General features: G+C 47.1%; 1 protein-coding gene across 3 annotated transcripts in view; it reads right to left on the bottom strand.

Annotated features, from left to right (window-relative positions):
• The window catches only part of CARD11 (caspase recruitment domain family member 11), a 111,672-nt gene extending 104,465 nt beyond the window's left edge, over window positions 1–7,207 (bottom strand). For all 3 annotated transcript variants that reach the window (XR_009522176.1, XM_060032517.1, XM_060032521.1), the window contains exon 1: window positions 7,066–7,207. The gene's annotated coding sequence lies outside the window, so the exon portion shown is untranslated. The remainder of the gene's footprint in view (window positions 1–7,065) is intronic.
• Between the last annotated feature and the right edge of the window lie 18,037 nt (window positions 7,208–25,244).

The following is a 25,244-nucleotide window of genomic DNA, read 5'->3' as shown; positions in this document are numbered from 1 at the left end:
AATGCACAGAAATCTCTTGCATTCCTATACACTAATGATGAAAAATCTGAAAGTGAAATTAAGAAAACACTCCCATTTACCATTGCAACAAAAAGAATAAAATATCTAGGAATAAACCTACCTAAGGAGACAAAAGACCTGTATGCAGAAAATTACAAGACACTGGTGAAAGAAATTAAAGATGATACAAATAGATGGAGAGATATACCATGTTCTTGGATTGGAAGAATCAACATTGTGAAAATAACTCTACTACCCAAAGCAATCTACAGATTCAATGCAACCCCTATCAAACTACCAATGGCATTTTTCACAGAACTAGAACAAAAACTTTCACAATTTATATGGAAACACAAAAGATCCCGAATAGCCAAAGCAATCTTGAGAAAGAAAAATGGAGCTGGAGGAATCAGGCTCCCTGACTTCAGACTATACTACCAAGCTACAGTAATCAAGACAGTATGGTACAGAAATATAGGTCAATGGAACAGGATAGAAAGCCCAGAGATAAACCCACGCACATATGGTCACCTTATCTTTGATAAAAGAGGCAAGAATATACAAGAGAAAAGACAGCCTCTTCAATAAGTGGTGCTGGGAAAACTGGACAGCTACATGTAACAGAATGAAATGAGAACACTCCCTAACACCATACACAAAAATAAACTCAAAATGGATTAAAGACCTAAATATAAGGCCAGACACCATCGAACTCTTAGAGGAAAACATAGGCAGAACACTCTATGACATAAATCACAGCAAGATCCTTTTTGATCCACCTCCTAGAGAAATGGAAGTAAAAACAAAAATAAACAAATGGGACCTAATGAAACTGCAAAGCTTTTGCACAGCAAAGGAAACCATAAACAAGACGAAAAGACAACCCTCAGAATGGGAGAAAATATTTGCAAATGAAGCAAGTGACAAAGGATTAATCTCCAAAATTTACAAGCAGCTCAGGCAGCTCAATATTAAAAAAACAAACAACCCAATCAAAAAATGGGCAGAAGACCTAAATAGACATTTCTCCAAAGAAGATATACAGACTGCCAACAGACACATGAAAGAATGCTCAACATCATTAATCATTAGAGAAATGCAAATCAAAACTACAATGAGATATCATGTCACACCAGTCAGAATGGCCATCCTCAAAAAATCTAGAAACAATAAATGCTGGAGAGGGTATGGAGAAAAGGGAACACTCTTGCATTGCTGGTGGGAATGTAAATTGGTACAGCCACTATGGAGAACAGTATGGACGTTCCTTAAAAAACTAAAAAAACTTAAAAAACTAAAAACTACCATATGACCCAGCAATCCCACTACTGGGCATATACCCTGAGAAAACCATAATTCAAGAAGAGTCATGTACCAAAATGTTCATTGCAGCTCTATTTACAATAGCCAGGACATGGAAGCAACCGAAGTGCCCATCAACAGATGAATGGATAAAGAAGATGTGGCACATATATACAATGGAATATTACTCAGCCATAAAAAGGAACGAAACTGAGTTATTTGCAGTGAGGTGGATGGACCTAGAGACTGTCTTACAGAGTGAAGTAAGTCAGAAAGAGAAAGACAAATACTGTATGCTAACACATATATGGAATCTAAACAAACAAACAAAGAAAAAATTGTCATGAAGGACCTAGGGGCAAGACGGGAATAAAGACGCAGACCTCCTAGAGAGAATGGACTTGAGGACACAGGGAGGGGGAAGGGTAAGCTGGGACAAAGTGAGAGAGTGGCATGGACATATATACACTACCAAACGTAAAACAGATAGCTAGCGGGAAGCAGCCGCATAGCACAGGGAGGTCAGCTCCGTGCTTTGTGACTACCTAGAGGGGTGGGATGGGGAGGGAGATGCAAGAGGGAAGAGATATGGGGACATATGTATATGTATAACTGATTCACTTTGTTATAAAGCAGAAACTAACACACCATTGTAAAGCAATTATACTCCAATAAAGATGTTAAAAAAAAAAAAGAATACTAGAATTTTCCCCTTCGTCCACCCAGCCACCATTCCCCAGACGTCCGACTAGAGCAGTTTCTTACACATGCTAGTGCTTTCTTCCAGAAACTCCCTCTATGCCCCTGTCTCAGTAAAGGCCTCACAGAATTCCACTCGATGGAGGGATCTTGCTTTCGAGGAGCATTTTTGTGGTTTCAAGTTTATTCCCATTAAAAACAATGCTACCGTTAACATCAGCGTGCACAGAAAGATGGACAAGTCTGCCTGTGAGATAATTCTTAGAAGTGGAATTCTTGGGTTGATTCACTTATGCTGGTACATATTGTCAAATCCACAGCGTATTAGACTACCTGCTTCCCGTTTCTCTCGCCAATACAACGTTTTATCAAGTGTTTTGATCTCTGCCAGTCTGACAGTGGAAAAAAGGCATCTCTCTGTTGTATTACTTCGCATTCGTTCATTGTAAATTGACTGGTCTGTTCATATTCTGCTTGTTCACATCCTTTAAGCATTTTTCTCTTGGGTCGAGTTCTCTAATTCTGGAGTCAGCAACTGCAGTGGAGGGCCCACCCCTGCACTGCCCATCCTGCCCCACTGGCCAGATCCGGCCACATGGCAAGAACAGAGCAGAGCCGTTTCCACAGGGACCTTCTGGCTCTCAGAGCCTCAGGTATTTACTATCTGGACCTCTAGAGAAGAAGTGTGCCGATTCCTGCACCTCCCTGATTTCCTCTGAGAGTTCTCTGTAAACTAAGGAAATAGCTCTCTCAGATAAATTCAGTTTTGCATCGAATTCGTCACTCTACTCTACCTCCTACCCCCAACTCTGTCCAAAATAACCGAGTCAGAAGTACCTTTAAAAGCAGAGCACTCTCATTTGGAAACACTTTGGTCTATGTTAATGTAGGGGTGGTGCTTTCATTTTACACACGTGGCCATTGAGGCTCAGAGCCACCGGTGACTTTCCCGAGGTCACGCAGCTAGTACGCGGCAGAGCCGGGGCAGACGCCCTTTCTGCCTGGCTCCAGGTCCGTAGATCTTTCCACTTGGAGGAGCCTGCCTCTCAGTGGACGGGTCCAGCACCGGGGGATGGCGCTGACTGTACAAAGCAGAGTGTGACAGGTGTTGCTGTGGTACCTGCAGGATTTGTGAAGTATGTGGACAGAGCCTGGGGCGCCGCTCTGTCACCGCCACACTCGAGTATGAGGACGTACATTCCAGAGTTGGATTTGGGGTGAGAAGGAAGGTTACACCCCTGACACAGAAACCACCCGGGGAGGATGGAGCCCTTGCTCCGGCTCACCCACTTGTGAGGAGCTGGGAGGACCAGAGGACTGTGACATAAGACATGAGCCTGGGGAGCTTGACTGCGGGACTCGACCAGCGAAGACAGAGCGTTGTTGCCAGAGGCAGGAGCGGGGACCCTTCATTACCCCGCGGCACTGGCCCATTGCACCAATCTGACAGCGACCGTTATATTCTCAGAGCCCTGAACAAAACACAACCAAAAAGGTCACCCCCCTGGAAACAGTCACCCCATTAAAACCATCGACCCACAAGCAGGAGCTGCTCAAGGAGACTTTGGGGGAAGGTGTATGGGGCGTGTTCCTTGCGTGTGAAGCGCACAAGCCGTGTTCTTCCCATGCGCCGTGGCACGGGTGACGAGGCTGGCACCTGGGAATCTGCCAGTCTCATTTTCCTTTAGCAGAAAAGCGGTTTTAAGGGGCTTCCTTGATAGTCCTCTTTTCCTTTTCTTTCTGTTCCCGTATTTAAATCAATCAAAATGCTCCAGACCTCCTGGATAATGCAGTACGTCTACAGGGTAGATTTCCTTCAATCCTCTCGGCTGCCCTGGAAGATCAGGACTGCAGAGCAGGACACTAAGAAAGGAAGTCCACTCGGCGCGGGGTGGGGAAAGCCGCACTCCAGCCCCAGGTCCGGACCCGAGCATCCATCCTCTTATCCTCCCCGGATCTCAGGAGTAACAGCAAGGGGAAGAGTATAGCACATCTCGAGTTTGCTCATTTCATGCTTCGTGTAACTGACAAGACTGAAAAGAATCAGTATTAATATCCTGATTTCACTGGGGAGAGATGACTCCCAGAGAGCTGAAGGGATGACAGGCCGGCCCAGGTGGGCAGTCACGACGGGAAGCCGCGTTCTGGGCCATAGCCCGAAGCTCCTTCCCACCCCCCGCCTCAGCCTCCGACCCAGAAGGCGGACCGTGGACCTCCTGAGGCCTTTCCCCCTTGATCTGACCTCTTTTAACCCAAGTTTCACAGATCTGGTCACACTCTGCGTCGGGGTGGTCATCTGGGCATTCCGGCCCTCGCGGGACTTCACCATCGTCCCGATTACCAGGACGCACTCACTGTCTCCAAGGCCAAGTGTGGGGACAAAGCAAGAGAGGACGGAAGGCAGTTTTAAACTCCTGGGAGGAGCTCTGTTTATCAGCATCTGGTGTCCCTTTTCACCATAATCACCTGAGCACTGGGACTCGATCTGGCCCTTCACGCATGAAGTGCTATCATCAGCAAACCAGGCACCGCAAGGTTTCCACTGGAAAGGTGGAGAAACGCACGTCGGAAAGTGGAGAAGTTAGTTGGGATGTTGCCCCACCAGCACAGTCTCAGCCTGGAACCTTCCACTGACTGCTGGACTCTCTGAGTCCCACCATCGCCCACACTCGCCTCCCGCCATCCTTCCTGCCCTCAATCCTTTCCTCTAGTTTGAGTCTCTGCCACCCTCTGGTCGTGGCAACACGACTGTAGGGCCTGAACTATTTAGAGGAGGATGTCTGGGTCTCTCGTTCCTTCTGTGTGTCCCCGACGGTACCTGGTACAGTGTCACCCAGACAGTGCCCACTGAGTGATTCAAACAAGGGCCACCACCTTTAGAAGAAGAGTTAGGTTTACAAGTCATTTTAAAAGATCACATAGGGACTTCCCTGGTGGTGCAGTGGATAAGAATCCGCCTGCCAATGCAGGGGACACAGGTTCGAGCCCTGGTCCGGGAGGATCCCACATGTCGTGGAGCAACTAAGCCCGCACGCCACAACTGCTGAGCCTGCACTCTAGAACTGCGAGCCACAACTACTGAGCCTGCGCTCTAGAGCCCGTGAGCCACAACTACTGAAGCCAGCAGGCTTAGAGTCCAGGCTCCGCAACAAGAGAAGCCACCGCAAGGAGAAGCCCGCGCACTGCAACGAAAACCCAACACAGCCAAAAATAAATAAAATTAAATCTTAAAAAAATGAAAAATAAAAGATCACATAAAGGATTAATGGATAAACAAACTGTGGTCCGTCCACACAATGGAATATTATTCAGCCTTAAAAAGGAAGGAAATTCTGACGCCTGCTACAACATGGGTGAACCTTGAGGAGATCATGCTCAGTGACATAAGCCAGACACAGAAGAACAAATACTGCAGGATGCCACTTACATGGGGTCCTAGAGGAGTCAAATTCATAGAGACAGAAAGTAGAAGGGTGGTTTCTAGGGGCTGGAGAAGGGGATGGGGAGTTGTTTAATGACGACAGAGTTTCAGTTCGGGAGGATGGAAAGTTCTGGAGATGGATGGTGGAGATGGTTGTACACCAATGTGAATGTACTTAATACCCCTGAACTGTACACTTAAAAGTGGTTAAGATGTAAATTTTATGTCATGTGTATTTTACCACAATTTAAAAAAAAAATCACACAAAGGAACATTTGTACACAGAGTCAGGACTGTACGGGCTGGTGGGACTAACAGACTTCCTTTTTGATATGGGTGCTACTGAAATGCACAGCCATCCAAACCATTTTGCTGGGATGTGAGGAGGCTGAGTCAGTCCCAGGCTCCCTTTGCCCTCTGACCAGCCCCGGCCCACAGCGGGGACCATCATTTCTTTACAGCTGCCAGGGGCTTAGAGAGAGGTGGAGACTCAGGGCAAGGACAGAAGTGGAACACTGTAGCTAAATTCCTGTCCTCGCATTAACCTACGGCTCGGGACTTCCGGCACCCAATAACCACAGAGGAGGCACCCAATAATCGTCCAGTGATGGACCATCGTTTCTTTCCTTCCTTGGGAAGCTGGCAGCCTTTTACACTTTGTCAGGAGAAATTCTTTCCTACCACAAATCAAAGGTTTGGGGGCAGGCTGGGCACAGATGGGTTTGGTCCACAGGACCAGGTTTGTGGGGCTGGTCCTCTGCAGACACTCTCCAGACCAGGTGCCAGGAAGCTGGGAGCTCCGACACACGCCCCGTCAAGCAGGCCCTGCTCCCTGCACCATAACTGTCTCCCTGGGGCCCCTCCAACTGTGCTCTGAACTCTGAAGGGACAGAGAAGCCCTCTCCCTTCCCTGTGCCGAAAGTTCAGGAGACCACGGGGGGCCCTTCCAGCCTGGGCAGTGTGCTGGGGGGGGCGGGTCAGTGTCACGGGGGTGGGGACTTCAGGCACGAGGCCACTAGGACCTCATCCTGGCTTTGCGGGGAACCTGGGCCCCTCCTGGTTCCACACTCTCCCCGTGGGAGGGGCTGTCCTTCCCTCTGCCCTCCCCTCTCGTCCCCTCCCCTCCCAGGGGCTCCACCTTCTCGGGAGCCTCCGCGTCAGGCCCGGCTGTGGTCTGGAAACTTCCTGTCCTTTCAGGTCTTAGAAATGTTCTTTTCCTCCTTCTGGGGCAGGGGCACCGAGGGGCGCCCTGCCGGGCCCGCCCCCCCTTTCATCCCTTTCTTCTCTGAGGGGCTGGGGACTTTGCCAGGCGGGGCCACCCAGAGACAGACGGTCCGAGAGGAACTCGGAGGCGGGATACAGGGAGATGGAAAGTGGAGATAACGTTCTCCAAACGCAGGCGGGGAGAGGGAGATAGAGATGGAGCCAGAGGGGAAAGGGGGAAAGAGATGGTGAGAGAGGGATGGCGGTCTGGTAGCGCTGGACCAGAAGAGCGAGCCCCTCCTGACCCCCGCACGGCGCCGCGACTCCGCGCCGCCCGCCGAGGACCCCGGGCCCCCCGCGTCCCCCCTCCGCACGACCGCGCCGCCCCAGCGCGCCCCCGCCGTCCCCCGTGTCCCCACCCCCGCGTCCGCCGCGCCTACCTGGGCCGCTCAGGCTCCGCGCAGGCCGCCGTCTTCCCCCCGGGGCCGCGGCCCTCGGTCCCCACCGCCCGGACCGTCCGAGGGGCGCAGCCGACCCAGGGGCTGCAGGGCCGGTAGGGGGCCGCGCGCCACACGGGCAGCAGTCCGGAGGCCAAAGGAGGCAAAAGAGAGAAAAAAGGAGAGAAAGTGTGTCACAGGCTGGAAGGGGGGAGGGGAATGCAAAACCCGACAGGAAATGAGACTAAAAAAAAATGCAAAAGGTTAGAAAAAGAGATAAGGAAGAGGGGGAGGGGAGGGGCGGAGCCTGGGTCCCGGCCGCGGGGAGGGCGGCGAGGAGGTGGGGCGGGAGGGCTGGGCCCGGGGCCGCGAGACCCCGGCGGGCCTGGGGAGGCCCCGTCCCGGGTCGCGTGAGGCTGGACCCCTGCCTGGGCCGCAGTCCCCAGCCGGCTCCGACACCAAGAGCCCGGCGCGGCCGTGGGAAGGGACACCCCCTTGAAGGCTCTCCAGGCTCTGCGTGGGAAGGAGGTTGGAGCAGCTGCCCTCTCGGAGGAATTGGCCCCGTTTTGAAGACCTCCCAGAGGCGTCACTGCCATCTGCGGGGGAGGCTTTTCCCACAGAGAAGTGGGAAGCAAGGGATCCTGCAGCCTTGGGCACCCCCAGGGCTCTTCTCTCCCTCAGCCTCTGTTCCGGAAGCTTCCTGGGGCTTGCCTGGCGGTCAGCACACCTCCGAGGGCCGCACACACCCCTCCTGGACCCGTGATGGCGACAGTCTGTCACCCCGCTGCCTCTGGCCCTCCGCACCCCCCCTCCCCCGCGCAGTGCTCTCAGACTCAGCACCTGTAGGGGAAATTGAGACTTTTGGATGTCATCGGTTTAATAATTTGGCCCCAAAGCTGCGGCCCAGGCCCCTGGGTGTGTTACTCTCTCAGGGCTGTAAGGGGGGGAAGGTCCCAAGGGTTTTTCTGAATTATGAACTTAAAAATCTGGGCCAACCAGGCACATCCAGAGAACTTTGGGTTCTGCTCATGTACCGGTTTCCCCAGCCCCTGCACCTCTCCTTCTACTCTGCCTCAGTGACCCTTGACTTCTGTCCCTCCCTCACCTCTTGATTCCCCCCATTACAGCTGGAGAACATTCCCTCCCGTTTCGTGTTGTAAGTTCTTTGAGAAAAGTTCCTTGAGCTCCTGTAGGGAAAGGCGTTCAGTAAATTAAGCAGCTAAGCACGAAGATCCACAAATGATGGTGCTGTGGTCCAAGCACAGGAGACTAAAATCTTGGCGGTTTTGAGGCGTGTAGGTGACGGAGGCACATGGGCCAGGAACTAAAGGAGACATGAGTTTGCTTTCTGCACAGCATGTTCAAAAACTTAATCAGGAACCACAGAGAGAAAGTTCCTAAAATAAATGCCAAGGCCCACAGCATCCAGGTCCTCCATCCCCAGTGACTCGCTGGGGACCTGGGTGGAATCTCGCTTGCACTTGGTGAACCTTTAAATCAGCCCGTGTCGTTTTGGAGGGGAGCTCTGGTTTTCCTCATGCAGGGTACGAAGGGCAGGCAGGCCTTAAGTCAACAACAAAAACTGATAGAAATTCTGCAAAAATGCTTGATGAGTTTTCATGAAGCGAACACACCCAAGTTACCAAGACAGAGAATTTTGCACCCCAGAAGTCCCCCTTACGCACCCCTACTTGTCAGCCCCTCCCCCCCACCAAGGATAAACCACTTTCCGACCTCCAGCAGCATAGGTCAGTTTTGCCAGATGTCTTGTCTCTAAAGTTCAGAAACTTTATATAAATGGAGACATCCATAGATGACCTTCTGGGTCTAGCTTCTTTCGTTCAATAGTATGTTTTTCAGATCTAGCCATGGGATTACATGCAGGTATGGTTTCTTGAAGACATGTTGTCTCTTTTCCTCCCCAACACCTTATTAGACTTTTTAAGCATTCGGAAGAGTTAGAAGGCTTGTATGGTGAATACCCATATATCCCACCACCTACTTCTACAATGAACATTTTGCTCTATTTGCTTTATCACATGTGTACCCATCTGTCCCCTCTAGCCATCGATCCTTCTTTTTTGTTTTTTTGATGCGTTTCAAAGTTGATGACATCAACATACTTCACCTTTAAATATTTTATCATGCATATCATTAACTAGAGAGATTTTTTTAGGTGAAATTTATCTACAGATTTTAATGATATCATAAAATGAGTTTTGACAAATGTATACACCGTGTAACCCCAATCCCTGTGAAGATGTAGAACTGTGTGGTCCAGTACGGCAGCCACTACCCACACTTGAACATGTGGCTAGTGTGAATAAGGAACCGTACTTTAAATTCCATTTAATTTTAATTAAAATCTAAAAACTGCTACTCAATTCTGTTACTGGAAAACTTTTAAGTATGTTGGGAGCATCCTGAGTATATTAATCTGCTTTTTCAACTGTAAATTTTATAAAAGCTAAATACAGGTGAAGTGCTATAAGTGTAAAAACTGCACCAGGCTTTGAAGACATGGTACGTAAAAAGGAATGCAGGACAGCTCACTCATAGTTTCGATATTGATTGCATGTTGAAATAATAATATTCCGGATATGTTGGATTCAATAAAATATATTATTAAAATGAATTTCATGTTTCTTTTTTAATGTTGCCACTAGAAAATTTTAAATTTTACATTATATTTTTATGGGACAGTATGGATATAAGGTAGAACACTACCATCACCCAGGAAGTTCCCTCCTGCCCAGGCATGCCCTTTTAAAACCTGATTCTTCTGTGACCCCAGGGCGAAGGTGATTCGAATGTCTTTGAAGGACGATAGTTCGAGACTACAAACTAAATGCAAACATTCACCTCCTCTTTTGGAAACCTGCTGGAATGACAGCAAAGAACAGTGGGCGATGAGTTAATCCAGGTGCCAGGAGAGTTAGCGAGTGGACAGGTGAATAGAAGGCAGATGAACAGAGGCCGCAGCTCAGAGCGGGCAGGGGGAAAGGCAGCAGCAAAGATGGGAGTGGTTCTCTCACTGGGAACCCCACAGATCTGTTGGGTTTGAGGGTAGGGCAGGGTGGCATGAGGGGCAGACATTGAATGATGGATGGATGGAATTGCTCAGTGTAGAGTTCCCTGGGCACTCCCCGCCTCTGACCTTCCACCGTGCTCCTTAAGCTTCTCCCCTAGGCGAAGCCAGAGAAGTATTTCTAAGGACACCTGCTCTGAGGGAGGGTCAAGGGCTCTTGGAATGAGGGCAGCGGCCCAAGGAGACCCCTTCCCATGTGACATTTAGCAGAAGGGCAGCCTGCCTAGACCTCTCTCTGCCCGGGCCCCCTAGGGCAGTGCTTTCTGTCTTTCTGTGAAAGACATCCTCCATCCCCCAGCCTTAAGAAAAATTCTGATCTGTTACAGACTGATACTTGTGTAAAATATAATAAAAATGAATTTAGAAAATCGATTTAAAAATAAGATGCTCAAGGTACAGGCCCGCTGATCGCGCTTGGTTATCGTGGCAACGTCAAAACGCTGTAAAGGCTTCTGGGTGCTCAGTCTTGATTTCTGTTCTCATCGCACTCGTCGAGGACTGGCGCGCAGGAGGACACGGGTCCACGGGCCAGATTTTGCGTGGTGCGGCCCTGGAGGGAAGGCAGCCTGCTGGGGCACCACATCCGCCCTGCCCTGAGAGCCCAGCCAGCCTCTCTACGAGGAGGTCGGGAAACGCCAGTCACCCTGGGCCTTCGCAGAGACGGGCAGAAACCAGCAGCTTGAAAGTGAGGGATCTAGATGAACAAATAGGACAACTGTCTCCCAAGGGTGCAGAGGAAATGGGTAGCACTGGGAAGGGAACAGAGCATAATGATCCGAAACACCCTCTAATGAGTGTCCTCGGAGAGAGGCAAGCAGAAATCACACCCGTAAGATAGGAACAGATTGCTATGAAACGGGCTGCTTGAAGAAAGGACAGTTCACGGAAATTAAAAATACAGTTGCCAGGGCTTCCCTGGTGGCGCAGTGGTTGAGAGTCCGCCTGCTGATGCGGGGGACACGCGTTCGTGCCCCGGTCCGGGAGGATCCCGCATGCCGCGGAGCGGCTGGGCCCGTGAGCCATGGCCGCTGAGCCTGCGCATCCGGAGCCTGTGCGCCGCAACGGGAGAGGCCGCAACAGTGAAAGGCCCGCGTACCAACAACAACAACAACAAAAAAAACAGTTGCCAAAATAATAGGAAAAATAAATAAAATTTAATAGAAGGGCTGGAAGAAGATGTCTGTCGAGTGTGTCTCCTAGGCTGGAAGCCAAAACAAATGAAACCCACCAAGACGGAAAAAGTGCGAGAGAAAAGTTGCGACATAAATCATCAACACGAAAAGTTCCTTGTCCACTTAGAAAGCCTTCCAGGCAGGAAAGGAGAAACTAGAGGGAGGAGTTAATCATGAAATGATAATAATATTTACCAGAGCTGCAGACTGACATGATTCTCCGCAGTGAGAGGGGCCAGCCAGAAGCAATGCGATAAATAAAAAAAGACCTGCCTCTAGATACATTCTCATGAAATTTCAGGAGAGAAAAGGAGAAGACGGATAATGAGAAGATTCTGAGACCTTGTAGCCGGGCGTGGGAAGAACACTGATGCCGAGGCTCAAATGGGGCTCAGGGTTCTCACCAGCAACACTGCATTGTCTTGCAGCGAGGAGATAATGAAGTCATGCTTCAACGTTCTCACGAAAACTTACTTTAAATGTAGAGCCCTGTATTCAACCAAATTTTTGATCGAGTGTGAGAGCAAAATAAACACATTCTTAGACATGCAGGGGCTTTGGAAATTGATCCCCCAAGCACTTCTCCAGAAATACAATTACTTTTCTTTTTTTTTAACTTTTAAAAAAGTGTTTGTTATGGGAAATTTCAAAAATAAACAAAACTAGAGAACATAACATAATGAAGCCTCATGTACCCCTAAGTCAGTTTCAGCAATTATCAACTCATTACCAATCTTGTCTCTGCTCCAACACACTTCCCTCCATTTCCAGATTATTTTGAGTCACGTCCCAAATATCATATAATTTCATCTGTAAATATATAGGCATATATATGAAAAGAAAAGGATACTTGAAAAACAAAACGGTGACTTCCCTCGTGGTCCAGTGGTAAAGAATCTGCCTTACAATGCAGGGGTTGCGGGTCCCATCCCTGGTCAGGGAACTAAGATCCCACATGCCGCAGGGCAACTAAGCCCGCGTGCCACAACTGCTGAGCTCGCACGCCTCAACTAGAGTGCCCGCGTGCCGAGAACTACAGAGACCACGGACTCTGGAGCCCGCGCCACGACCTGAGAAGAGAAAACGCCATAACTAGAGAGAAGCCCGCGTGCCACAATGAAAGATCCCACATGCCACAACAAAGATCCCGTGTGCCACAACAGACCAAAGTAAAGTAAATAAATATTAAAAAAATAAAAAGGTTTAAAAAAAAACAACCATGGAATGTATACTACCCACAGAATGTAAGAGTAATGTATACCGTGGACTCTGGGTGACTATGATCTGTGGTTGCAGGTTCATGTACCGCTCTGATGGGGAATGTTGATAAAGTGGGAGGCTGTGCATGTGGCAGGGGCAGGGGCAGGGGAGAAGAACAATTACTTGAGAAGGTACTGCAATGAAATGAAAAAGAAATCTAGGGAAGAGAAAGACATGGGATCCAGGAAAGAGTAAAATAAATCCATGAAAATAATAAAAAGGAATAGCAACTATGCAGGAGGCCTAAAAAAAAAGTCAGGATGTATCTGAGCTTTCAGTCAGATCCTCACCACCCGAAGAACTGGAAAGCACTGTGAAGTTACTGGATTGGACAAAGTATGACATCAGATGGATCTGAAAGGTGTATTTGGTGAAAAATGGTCATTTCTAAGGGATTGAACTAGGAAGGAGCGAGGTGGGTCAAAGGGTCTTCACCGGATGTCCTTCTATACCAGAAACGGTGTATTTCCATACTGTGTAATTCTTTTGTAATAAAAATAAATCACGTCTACAAGAAACGGGTGGGAGAAGCCAGGAGGGAACCGATCAGTTTAGTTCCCATGTCTCCCTGCGTTCAAGTTATGATCTGAGCCCCTGCTGGGGTCGCAGGGTCGCTCACACCACCGGATGTATGTTCAGAGAAAACCTCTATTGTATCTGGAAGTTATCCTGTCTTCCTTCTGGGTCCCCCTCCACATTAGTAGGAGAAATAAAACTTATAGCTCTATCTGCCTTAAAATATAGCCCAATCCAGTAACTTAACAGTCCTTTTAGGTTTTCTGGAATAAAAATGTTTAGTCTCTCCTACGGCTGCCCCTCCCTCTGTGCTCCCCACAAGATGCACCCGAGTGTGAGGGAGGAAAGTGGCTTGGAGGACCTGAGGACCACGAGGAAGACGTCTCTTTCATGCCTGGTTGCCCCTCACCCTGTGGGAATTCAGGGCTGACCTCCAGCTCCAGGAGGGTCCTGGTAGGCTTCCCTCTTGACTTGGGTGAGCATCTGCTGTGGCCTTACCCAGCCCGAAGGCCCCCTGCAGCGTCTGCTCTGGGGTCTCCTCGAGTGCTGTAGCAGGCTCTCACTCGCCATCCGTGCCACCTGTCACGGGGGAGCTTGGGACGAGCTTGGGAAAGCCCAGGCTTCAGGTCTCTCTGCGCAGGACAGGCTGCGGCAATCAGGTTTCGCAAGGGGCAGACCCACAGCCACGCCTGAGAGAGGTCCTTTCAGTATCCTCTCTCTGTCCCCTTTGTGCAACTATTGGGACAGCTCCAGGAGACCCCACTTTCCCAAACGTGGGGCGGGGGGGGGGGGCTGAAGGGGAAGGTGATCCCAGCTGGAGTCTAGCCTGATCCCTCTGCGAGCACTGGAGCTTGGGGTTGGTTAACCACTGCCTGAGGGCTTCCAGGGGGAGGTGTGTGTAACAGGGCTTCTCTCAAGAGGGGGTCACCTTGAACCAGCCTCTCAGATACGTAAAGGACAGAACAGCAGGGAGCCGTGTCACAGCTGCCTAAGTGGAGGCAGGTCATGAAATTAGTTCCGTTCCTGGAATTGTCAGCTCTGTTTGCTGCGCCCCCTTTTCTCACTCTTGGTCCCCTGTAGGTCTCAATAAGTCTGCCAAACGCTCCCCATCTTCAGTTTTCCTCCCCGCTGAAAAATTTCAGCTGTACACCGCAGCTGCAGAGTTTTCTGAGCCCCAACAGGAGATCAGAAACGGGAAAAATGAGAGATGGGTGTTACCCGGAGCCATGTCTTAGCTCCGGTCATAACGTTGTGTTTTGAGATGTTTCTGTGTTGCCTTGAAAGCAAAATGGAATGAGACCAGGAACCCAGGGCAGGAGGTGGTTCTGTGCTCCCCTCTCTTAAATGACCCCTCCTTTGCTGGTACTACCCCTCCGGCCACCCCACCCCTCCAGAGAGCACTCTCTTCCTGCAAAGGCTACCTTCACCGCCCAGAAAATCCTTCCTTATCAGGGGAACAGTCACACGCTTGGGACAGCAAAAAGGTATTTCACAAACTATCGATCTGAGAATATATTGCTTTTTTCCCTGATGCCACCCCTTACTGCCATTCTATGTATTAATACCACCCCCCCCCCCGCAACCCACCCCTACCGCAAAGCAGCATCGAGAGCAAAGCAGAGCCTACCAGGCCTTTCATTATGTTTTACGTACTTTGTACTTTATGTTCTTATTGTTTTTGCTGCCCCTTCGAGCTCATTCCTCTTAGTTTCAGATTTTTTTAATGCCATCTCCCTACAGAGAGCTGATTCCAGAAAGGCATCAGTGTATCCGTTACCCCACACAAATGAAAGGCAACCCACTGAAAGGTCCGCCTTTTGGTGAACACCTTAAATGACCCTTGACTTGTTTTTTATTTTAATTCTTTTTTTGTTGGTTGTGCCTCTTCATGTGAGTTTTATTTTTTAAGAACAAAAGAGCAACAAATAACGGTTAACAGCAAAGATCATAGTTCTTTCTAAATTGAGGATCATATTTATTTATTTTTCTTCTTTTAAGCATGGCTTAAATCCAGGAGGAAAACGTCCCCATCTGTAGGCTGGTAATGTACGTTCAGTAGTGTTCAATTGCTTGAGTTATGAACTATGATGAAAGCCATCTAAATATCTCATGGGGAAAGATACCTTGAATTTCACTCTGAAAACAGTACTGGTGGGGAGACATTTCTGCGTGAAATGAGCAAAATGATGGTGGGCCCATTGTTGCAATGAGCTTGGGGCTTTTTGGTCTAAGCCCAGGAGGGCGGGTTCGGGATGGGCCCTGGAGGCGCCATCTTGCGCAGGAGGCCGATGTCGAGAAAATGCAGAACCATCCCAGTCACTGCGCGCTCCTGCATCCTGTCCATTTTTCCTCTCCAAGGGGATGGATGACAGTCTCTGAAACTTGACCGCCATTTTTTTTCTCAGTCAGTCAGCGTTAGGGTAATTGGCACGTTCCATCCATTTTACAGTGTGGTGTACGTGCTGGCGGCGCTCTATAAATAGTGAATAATCTCAGTAATGCCCAGAAACGTGTGTGAGCGATTGCATCAGGCACATACGGGAGGCTTTGTTTGTCTTCAAGGACTGTATTACCAGCATGCAACTTTGAAACGCTCTGGGTTACCTGAGGCCTGAGACGTGCTGCATCAGGTAGGAGGCCGTTCCTCTCGGCACGGACCTCAAGAGCGGCCCAGTATCTGCTTTAGGTCCCCCTGTTTGAAAATGGAAAATATTTAGCTCTGCTCGTCCATCACCATGCCTGCCAATTGCTTTTTTCCCCTTCCCCTTGCTTTTAGAGAAAGCAACTAGAAACACCCAAGCAATATAAGTGGCTCTGAGCATCTAGAAACACCCAAGGCACACAACGTTTGAGCAGGAAGTTCAGGGCTCATTAAGAATACGAATGTTGTAACTTATGGAATTGGCCGCTTTAAACACAGTCGTCTACACACCAGTGGTTCTCCAAATGTTTTATAGTAGTCGGGGTGTTTATGAGGCATCTCTCAATATCTATCTGCATATCACACTTCAGTATATTTCCCCAAGGTCCAGCTGGGCACGGCGTTCGCAAGACCACTCCAGCCAATGAGGAGGCAGTCAGCCGTCCATGACTGATGTGAAAAGCACCTGTCCCTTTATCAATGTCGACACCAACGTGTGGCGATTGTGTGACGACTATTTAGAAGAATTATATGCGCTTCTGCCCGTGCATATAAGCTATCCTTTTAGCTTAAGCCCTCGAATTGTTTACATTCTATAAAATTAAGTGCATTGTTACCTACTTGGAACTTAACTGTGCGTAGAGTGTTTGGAAGATTTGTTTCTCTGACCTTTGATTTTCTTAATCAAAGAATTGTGTCCATTGGAAACATTTGTACAGAAATGGCTGAGTTGATTGTGTCAGAGCATGGAGAAACTGTACCACTGCTAATAAAAGGTTAGTTGAGAGAGCAAATAGGATGGGGAGGAAATGTTCCAAGGAGGAAGAAAGAAATTTTCTTTCTTTGAAGGAAGGAAAGAATGACTGGAAGTGAGATCAAGAATGAACCACTCTAGGGTTGATCATACAGAAGCAAACGTTGGGAAGAACCAATAAGGTTCAAAACTATTCGGCCCAAAGGACCGAGGCCACGAGCTAAACACACCAAATAAATACACTAACCACTGCCGAGGTGGAAGGGCTTCGTCTCCATACTGTGTGAGCCGCCCATCCTGAGAGCTGTAAGATGGGAAACGCGCAGACCAAAATCAAAACCAAACCAAAAGAGAACAACCAACAACCACACACGTACACACACATGTGCCAGTTACGTATGCCATACATACACGTTTTGTTTTTTGTTTTTTGTTTTCTTTTTTAGCATTGGCTTTTGTACTTGGGGATGCTGAGATTAAATTACGAAATGGTCCATAATGTTAAAGTACGTGTTAAAGTACATGACTAGATACATGAAATATATCAATATCTTATTGATAACTATTAAGATCCATTGGGCCTGCATATATGACTCTGGGTACAGCTAGTTTCTTTAAAGTGTGTCCTTTCAACCATTTATGACATGTCCAGCTCCCAGGAGCACCAGCTTATCTGACACATGGAGCAGATCATTTTTAACAATCTCCTCTATATTTCAGAATTATTTTCAGTAATCATTATACTAGAATCAGTAACAATCATTATTTGTTTGTGTTTTGGTTTTAAAACAATTATCAGTACAAAAAGAATGAATTTAAATATTAAAGATAGTGTTCAAATTCAGGAAAATATTTCATATATGAACCAAAATTTGTACTTACCCCCCAAAAAATTATAGCTTGTGATCATGCAGACTTTCATATCTGGCTTCTTTCACTCAGCAAATTGTTTTCAAGGTTCACCATGTTGTAGCATGTATCAGTATGCCATTCCTTTTATTCCCCAATATTATTCCCTTCTATAAGTACCCCACATTTTGTTTATCTGTTTATCAGTCGATGGACATTTGGGTTGTTTCCACTTTTTGGCTATCATGAACACTTATTTACAAGTTTTTGTGTTGACATATGTTTTCATTTATCTTGGGTAGATACCTAAGAGTGGAATTTCTGGGTCATATGGTAGTTCCATGTTTAACATTTTGAGGAACTATCAAATTCTCTTCCAAAGCAGCTATACCATTTTGCATTCCCACCAACAGTGTGTGAGGCTTCCAATTTCTCCGTTTCTTTGCCAGCACTTGTTACTGTCTGTCTTTTTTAGTACAGCCATTCTAATGGGTGTGACGTAGTATCTCATTGTGGTTTTGATTTGCATTTCCTTAATGACTAATGATGTTGAGCATTAGTCATCATGTGTTTGTATACTTTCTTTGGAGAAATGTCTATTCAAATCATTTACCCACTTAAAAAGTGAGGTTGTCTTTTTATTATTGATTTGTAAGAGTTCTTTATATATTCTGATCCAAGTCCTTTATCAGATTTATGATTTGTAAATATTTTCTCCTATTTCTGGGTGGTCATTTCACTTTCCTGATGGTATTGTTTGCAGCACAAAAATTTTAATTTTGATGTAGTTCAATTTATTTTTTTCTTTTGTTACTTGTGTATTTCATGAAATATCTAAGAAATCATCAACTAACCCAAGATCACAAATATTTACTCCCATTTTTTCTTCTAACAGTGTCATATTTTTAGCTCTTACATTTAGGTCTGTGATACATTTTGGTGTAATATTTGTATATGGTGTGAGGTAGGGGTTCAAATTTATTCTCTTTCACCTGGATATCTTTTTGTCCCAACACCATAATTAAAAAGATAATTCTTTCCTCATTGAATTGTCTTGACTCCTTTTGTCAAAAATCAATTGACTATAAATTAGGGGTTATTTTTGGACTCTCAATTTTATTTCATTATCCATATGTCTATCCTTATGCTAGTACCACCACTTCTTGGTTATAATAGCTTTGTGGTAAGTTTTGAAACTGGGAGGTATGAGTTTTTCTACTTTGTTTTTCATTTTCAAGAATATTGAAATATTCTTGGATACCCTGGGCCCCTTGGATTTCCATGCAAGTTTTAGGGTCAGCTTGTCAATTTCTGCAAAAAACAGGAGGAGATTTTGTTAGGAATTGTGTTGAATCTATACATCAGTTTGAGAAGTGCGAACATGGGATGTCTTTCCATTTATTTAGATCTTGTTTAATTTCTTTCAGTGATGTTTTTATAGTGTTCAGTGTATAAGTTTTCACTTTTTTGTTAAATTTATCCTTAAGTATTTTATTCCTGTTGATGCTATTGTAAATGAATTGTTTTCTTAATTTTGTTTCCAAATTGTTTATTGCTAGTGCATAGAATAACAATTGTTTTATATTGAGCCTGTATCTCTCAATCTTGCTGAACTTGATTATTACTTCTAATGTTTTTTTAGTGGATTCCTTGGGATTTTCTATGTACGAGAGCACGTCATCTACGAATAGAGATAGGTTTGCTCTTTTTTTTTCCAAACTGGATGCCTTTCATTTTTTAATTTCTATTTCCTTTTCTTTTTGCCTAATTGCCTTGGCCAGTCCCTATGATAGAAGTACCCAGGATAAGTATCCGTGTCTGGTTCCACAGGAACTTACTTTTAAAATGAGCATGTTGTGTAGCTGGGTTGGTGTGTATTGGGGGCAGACTGCAGAACTAACTTAACTCTCCAGGAGAGTACAATATTTGTTAAAGTTCAAGTAATAAAAATGTGCTAATCTGAAGCTCACATATATATTACTAAAACCCAACATGGGAATGTAAATTGATGCAGTCAATTTAAGGAGTTTCCTTAAAAAACTAAAAATAGAGCTATCGTATGATCCAGCAATCCCACTCCTGGGCATATATCCAGAGAAACGCATAATTCAAAAAGTACGTGCACCCCAATGTTCATTGTAGCACCATCTACAACAGCCAAGACATGGAAGCAACCTAAATGTCTATTGACAGATGAATGGATAAAGAAGATGTGGTACATATATACAATGAAATACTACTCAGCCCTAAAAAAGAATGAAATAATGCCATTTGCAGCAACATGGTTGGACCTAGAGATTATCATACTAAGTGAAATAAGTCAGATAGAGAAAGACAAATATCATGATATTGTTTATGTGTGGGATCTAAAAAAAAATGAAAACAAAAACACACAAATGAACTTATTTCTAAAATAGAAAGAGACTCACAGATGCAGGAAACAAACTTATGGTTACCAAAGGGGAAAGAAGGGTGGAGGGATAACTTAGGAGGCTGGGATTAACATACACACTGCTATGTATAAAATAGATAACCAAAAAGGACCTACTGTATAGCACAGGGAGCGATACTCAATATTATATAATAACCTATAAGGGAAAAGAATCTGTGCTGTACACCTGAAACCTACATGATATTGTAAATCAATTATACTTCAATAAAAAAATTTAAAAAAAAACCCAAAACCAATAGTAACCACAGCCATTGTTTAGAACTCAGACCAACCAAAGATACTTTTCAGGGGAGAGCAGTTTATCCCTGGTATTGTGTAGAATTACACACAATATAATTGTGGCATTATACTGTGCTGGTGGCACCTTGATAATAGAAACAGACCGACTTTCAGTTGGTTTTCTGTTACTTTACAATTCTCCATGGAGAACATGCCCCCTACTGCCTGCACCCAGGGCGGACGGCTCCCACTGCCCCACCACTGGCGCACCAGTGCCCACCCCACTTAAGGCAGTCTCTGAACTCTGCTTTGACTTTGACACAGTTCTGTCTGCCATGTGCCCAGCAGATCACACAGAGGCACGGCTGTGTCTTATCCGTTTGTGTCTCCCTCCCCTCCCTGTGCACAGAAGACCCTTCACACTTGCCTGCTGAGTCGACTGAGATGGTCTGGGGACCGGCTGAGTAGCAGTCTCTGTTCTCCCTCAACACTGCTCTCGGGGGCCTGTGGGCAGAGGCCACAGACACGGGATGACAGTGCTGTAGGGGCTGCAGGGTTGTGTCCGCACCCCCTTGTGGGGAGCAAGGACATGTGAGAACGACGTGGTTCTGCTGTTACTCACCGTGTGACCCTGGGCCCACGGCTGCAGCTCTTTTGGTTTTACTTCTGTGAAATGGGGATCAAAGTGCAATGTTGACCTGCAGCCACCACCTTGGGCCCCTCCCCCTTTCGCTGCCCACCTTGGAATGGAAAGACTGTCAGTGTGGCTAGGATACTGAACCTTTTGAAGGAATGAAGCCTTGTGAATAAAAAGGGGGAGAAACAACCTGCTTTTATCATTCTTGCCCTCTAGGGGCTCACAGCTTTGAGCTTGTCAAAATACATTTTAAAACGTGTTTCATTTTTTTTGCACAGATTAGGGAGAAATGAGGAGGGTGTCATATCCTTACAGGAACGCACTATTTCTAGGGAGAAAAAGAATTCTTTTGCAAAGAAAGTGCGTGCTCCTGAAGATGCTGTAAAGGAGAGGATGCTAGCAGGGCCCCACTCAAGTCCCCTGGTACTTCGTCACTCCAGGTACAAAGGCCCTGCTGTTGTCAGCTGCAAATGCTGGGGAGCCTCACTGGCCCACAGGAGCAGCCCCCGGAGAGCGCTCAGCTAATAACTGGTGGGGCTGGAGGACAGTTACCCCGGGGCACTCCCTGGCTAGTAGGGTAAGTCCAAGGTGTGATCTGTCTCCGGAGGTCCCAGCAGGACCAGCTCCAGCCGCCCACCGTGCTTACCGGATCAATGGCAGACCGTGTACTCCTTGCCTTCCCTTTCCCATATCATTTCCTCACTGCCCTACTGGCGAGTTTGGGGACCACCTCCCATATAAATGACAAGCCCTCGAATCTTTGTTTCAGGGTCCCATTTTGGGGTCCCCAACCCAAGACAGAATGAAAGGCAAAATGACGAGGGCTGATTGAGGGGCTCTCGGGAACCAGGAGAGGCCAGAGCCGCTTCCTTTTTTTTTGCGGTACGTGGGCCTCTCACTGTTGTGGCCTCTCCCGTTGCGGAGCACAGGCTCCGGACGCGCAGGCTCAGCGGCCATGGCTCACGGGCTCAGCCGCTCCGCAGCATGTGGGATCTTCCCGTACCGGGGCACGAACCCGTGTCCCCCGCATCGGCAGGCAGACTCTCAACCACTGCGCCACCAGGGAAGCCCGTCACTTCCATTTTTTTCTTGATAATTCATGATCTGCCAGAGTAGGGGGTCAGCAAACACCAGCCCATGGACCAAATCTGCCCTGCAATCTGTTTTTGTAAAGTCTGTGAGCTAAGAGTTGTCTTTACTTGTTTTGTTATGATCTCATGATAGGATATTTACTCTTAGAGAATCTCACTTAAGTTCTTTTCCCTCGAGTTTTATTGAGATATAATTGACCTATCACATGGTATTAGTTTCAGGTGTGCAATGTACCGATTTGATATGTGAATATATAGCAAAGGGTCACCATAATAAGTTTAGTTAACATTCATCACCTCACATAGTTAGAAAAAAATTTTTTTCTTGTGATGAGAACTCTAAGCGTGCTTCCTCCAAGTTGGTTAGGGGATTTATTTAAAAAGACGTTGGTTCGTTCTGCAGGGTGGTGTGTGGGTTGCTTTATAGGTGAATGAAGAATGTTGTCTCCTTTCTAACACGTCGGTGGACTTCACCTGGAGATCTCACAGGTCTGTGTGAGAGGCCCTTTGGGAATGCGTGGTCTGGGTCACGTGTCCTTACCTTTAGAAGCCAGTAAATGTGCTTTGGGAAGCTCTTTCTGTATCTGTGGAAAGGGGATCGTAAGTCCTACCTCACTGGTCTGTTGTGAGAAGTCGGTGGGGATGGTGAGTAAGCCTGTGATGCGTTTCCCTCCTGAGCCCAGTGCTGGCCTTTGACATGAGGGTGGAGTCAAGCCCCCATTTGTGTGGCTTCTTTAAAGTTTCAGAGCCTTTGGTGAGTGTCAGACAAGTATCAGATGAAAGGCGGTTTATAAATATAACATGTTGCTCTGACGCTAATTAAGCTTTATGCCCTAAGTGATATAAATAACAATAATAATTTTAAAAAAGGAAAAAAGTGCAGTCTAGGTGAAGGAGTCCACCTTTCCTACCTGCACTGTGGGCGTGAGAACAATGATAGACCCACCTTTCCACCAGAAGGACAGAGCTGCACAGAACCTGGGCAGCAGGGGCATAGACCCCGAGAAATTAAGTTCATTCCTGCTGAGAATGAGAACTTGAGGAGTATAAAGCTCTCTCTTCCGGGGCGGGTGATGTTGGCCAACCCTTCTACTCTTCTGGCGCCTCTTTCTCCTACCCCTAGGTGGCGCTCTTTCTCCTGCCCCAGCACCACCCTTTGGTGACTCTGTCCACCACCTCCTTTCCACCTGGACCACCTCCAATGCTCTCCATGGCCAATCTCCCCTCCAAATCCCACCCACCCAAAGGTTATGATTACACCTGATATTTACTGCACCTTCCTACGTGTCAGCACTGTGTGAGCTCTTTATATAGAACCTCAGTTAATCCTCAGGATAACTTTGCCTCTTGGTTTGGGCTTCCCCAGAAGCTGACATTGACATGAGGATTTCTGTGTAAGTGGTTTATTGGGGAGGTGGTCCCAGGAAACACTGGTAGGGGTGAGGGAAAATGAGGCCAGGAAGGGAAGGCAGTGAGCACAGGGTATCTGATGAGCAAGTTACCACTGGGAACAAGAGGATGTCGACGCCATGGGGATGACTTCCATGGCATCAGGATAATCTCACCTGGGGACGATGGAGCTGTCCTTGATGTTTTTATTTTTTGTTATTTTTGGCTTCACCACATGGCTTGTGGGATCTTAGTTCCCCAACCAGGGATTGAACCCGCACAGTTGGCAATAAAAGCGCAGAGTCTTAACCACTGGACCGCTGGGGAATTCCCACTGTTCTTTATATAACAGCTCTTGGACTGTCTGGAAAACATCCCTTGGGCACAGAGATGCAGGGATAGCTAAGGGGAGCCTGTAGGTGCTCACTAAATCAGTTGGGTCCCAGGGGAGGATGCTGGCTGTGTTTACCTGATTCTCAGAGTGAGTCAGTCCCCATTTGGCAGATCAGGAAGTCAGTGCTGACTGAAAGAGGCTCAGTCGTTAGCCCATGGCCACAGACTCGTAGTAGAACCGGACATTCCCACTGTCCCTCCCACTCTGTGCCCTGTACCCAGCACCAGGAGGAACCGAGTCATATAGGAAAAAGCGCAGATAACATCCATGACCAAACTTCTGGCCCCTAGGCCCAGGGCCTTGTCTTTTCATCTTTGGGCTCCCACTGGGCCTAGCTCACACCTTTCCTGCTTGTACCTGAAGGTCGAAGCACAGGCTGAATTTGAACTGGCTCCATTTGTGAGGATGGCATGTGAAAGAGGAAAAGTGCACCATCAGGAGGAGAAAATCTATATGTGCATAAAATCATGATTCATCCCAGGGGGATGAACCTCGCAGCTCAATCTTTGCAGAGAGAAGACATTTAAAAGCACGGGTCCACAGTCAAAAGAAATCCAAATGAATTTCATTCCTACGTCATGTTTCTCCAAACATATTACAGGGAGTCCAACCTAAAACCATCGCGAGCTCTCCTTACAGCCCCTGCCACTGCCCCCAGTCCCCAGCTGCTCCCACCATCCACTCGTCCTCCCCCCAACAACTCTTTCCCAAGCCCTGGCCCTTGGGCCCCTTTTCCCCCCTTCCCAGGCTGTCCTGTAGATCGGATTCCAGCAAGCAAGAATCCCTTCTCTTTAGGTGATGGAAAACGGACCCAGTGACAACAGACTTTTATCAGCTCAAGAGGAGAGAGAATACTTTCTTAATTTGGGCCCCACCAATTGTATTGTGTTGTGTAAGAACAAGTTTGGTTGTCTCCAGTTCCTGGGAGGGGGCTTCTAAACCTTTGGAACCTCCCAAGTGACAGGAGTGTCTGTTGTTCATGGTGGGCCCCTCAGACCACACCTGAGTTTATGCTAGAAAGATGATGCAGGATGGGGACCTGCCACACCAGGAGAACCAACCATGTGATTAGAGGGTTGGGGCACTGAGCCAGCTGGAAATTGAGTTAAATCATGTAACCAATGAATCAAACAATAATGCCTGTGTAGTGAAACTCCAGTAAAAACTCTGGACACTGAAGCTCATTGCCCTATTAGTTGGTAATCAGACATCTCTGTTTGGGGAGTGTGAAGTGTCTGAGGACATAGAATCTTGCCTTTGGGGTTTTCCCAGTCATCATCCTATGGGTCTCTTCTTTTGGTTGGTCCTAATTTGTGTCCTTTATAAAAAAATAGTAATAGTTGGTACAGCACTTTCCTGAGTTCTTGGAGTCATTCTAGTGAATTACCAAACCCGAGGGAACAGTGGGGGCCCTGAATCTGTAGCCAGATGGTCAGAAGTGCAGGTGGCCTGGGGACTCCTGAGCTTGCAGTGCCTACAGTGAGGACTGTCTTAACCTGTAAAATTTGACCCAATTCCCCATAGTTTGTGTCAGAATTGCATTGTCATGTGTTTCCTCCTTGTACTGTGGCTAAGAGGATACAATTTAGATGAGAACTTGACATTTCTGGGTGAAAAAATCACTTTTTAGGGTGTGACTAATTCATTACTCGGGGTCCCAGCTTTTCCCCTTAGAAAATCTTCTGCCCTTCTGTTTTGTTTTCTGTTTTTGATCACAGTG

This window comes from Delphinus delphis, chromosome 15 (assembly GCF_949987515.2).
Source record: "Delphinus delphis chromosome 15, mDelDel1.2, whole genome shotgun sequence".
Classification (NCBI taxonomy): domain Eukaryota; kingdom Metazoa; phylum Chordata; class Mammalia; order Artiodactyla; family Delphinidae; genus Delphinus; species Delphinus delphis.
The sequence above is the reverse complement of the archived record's forward strand: the minus strand, read 5'-3'. Positions and strand labels throughout refer to the sequence as shown.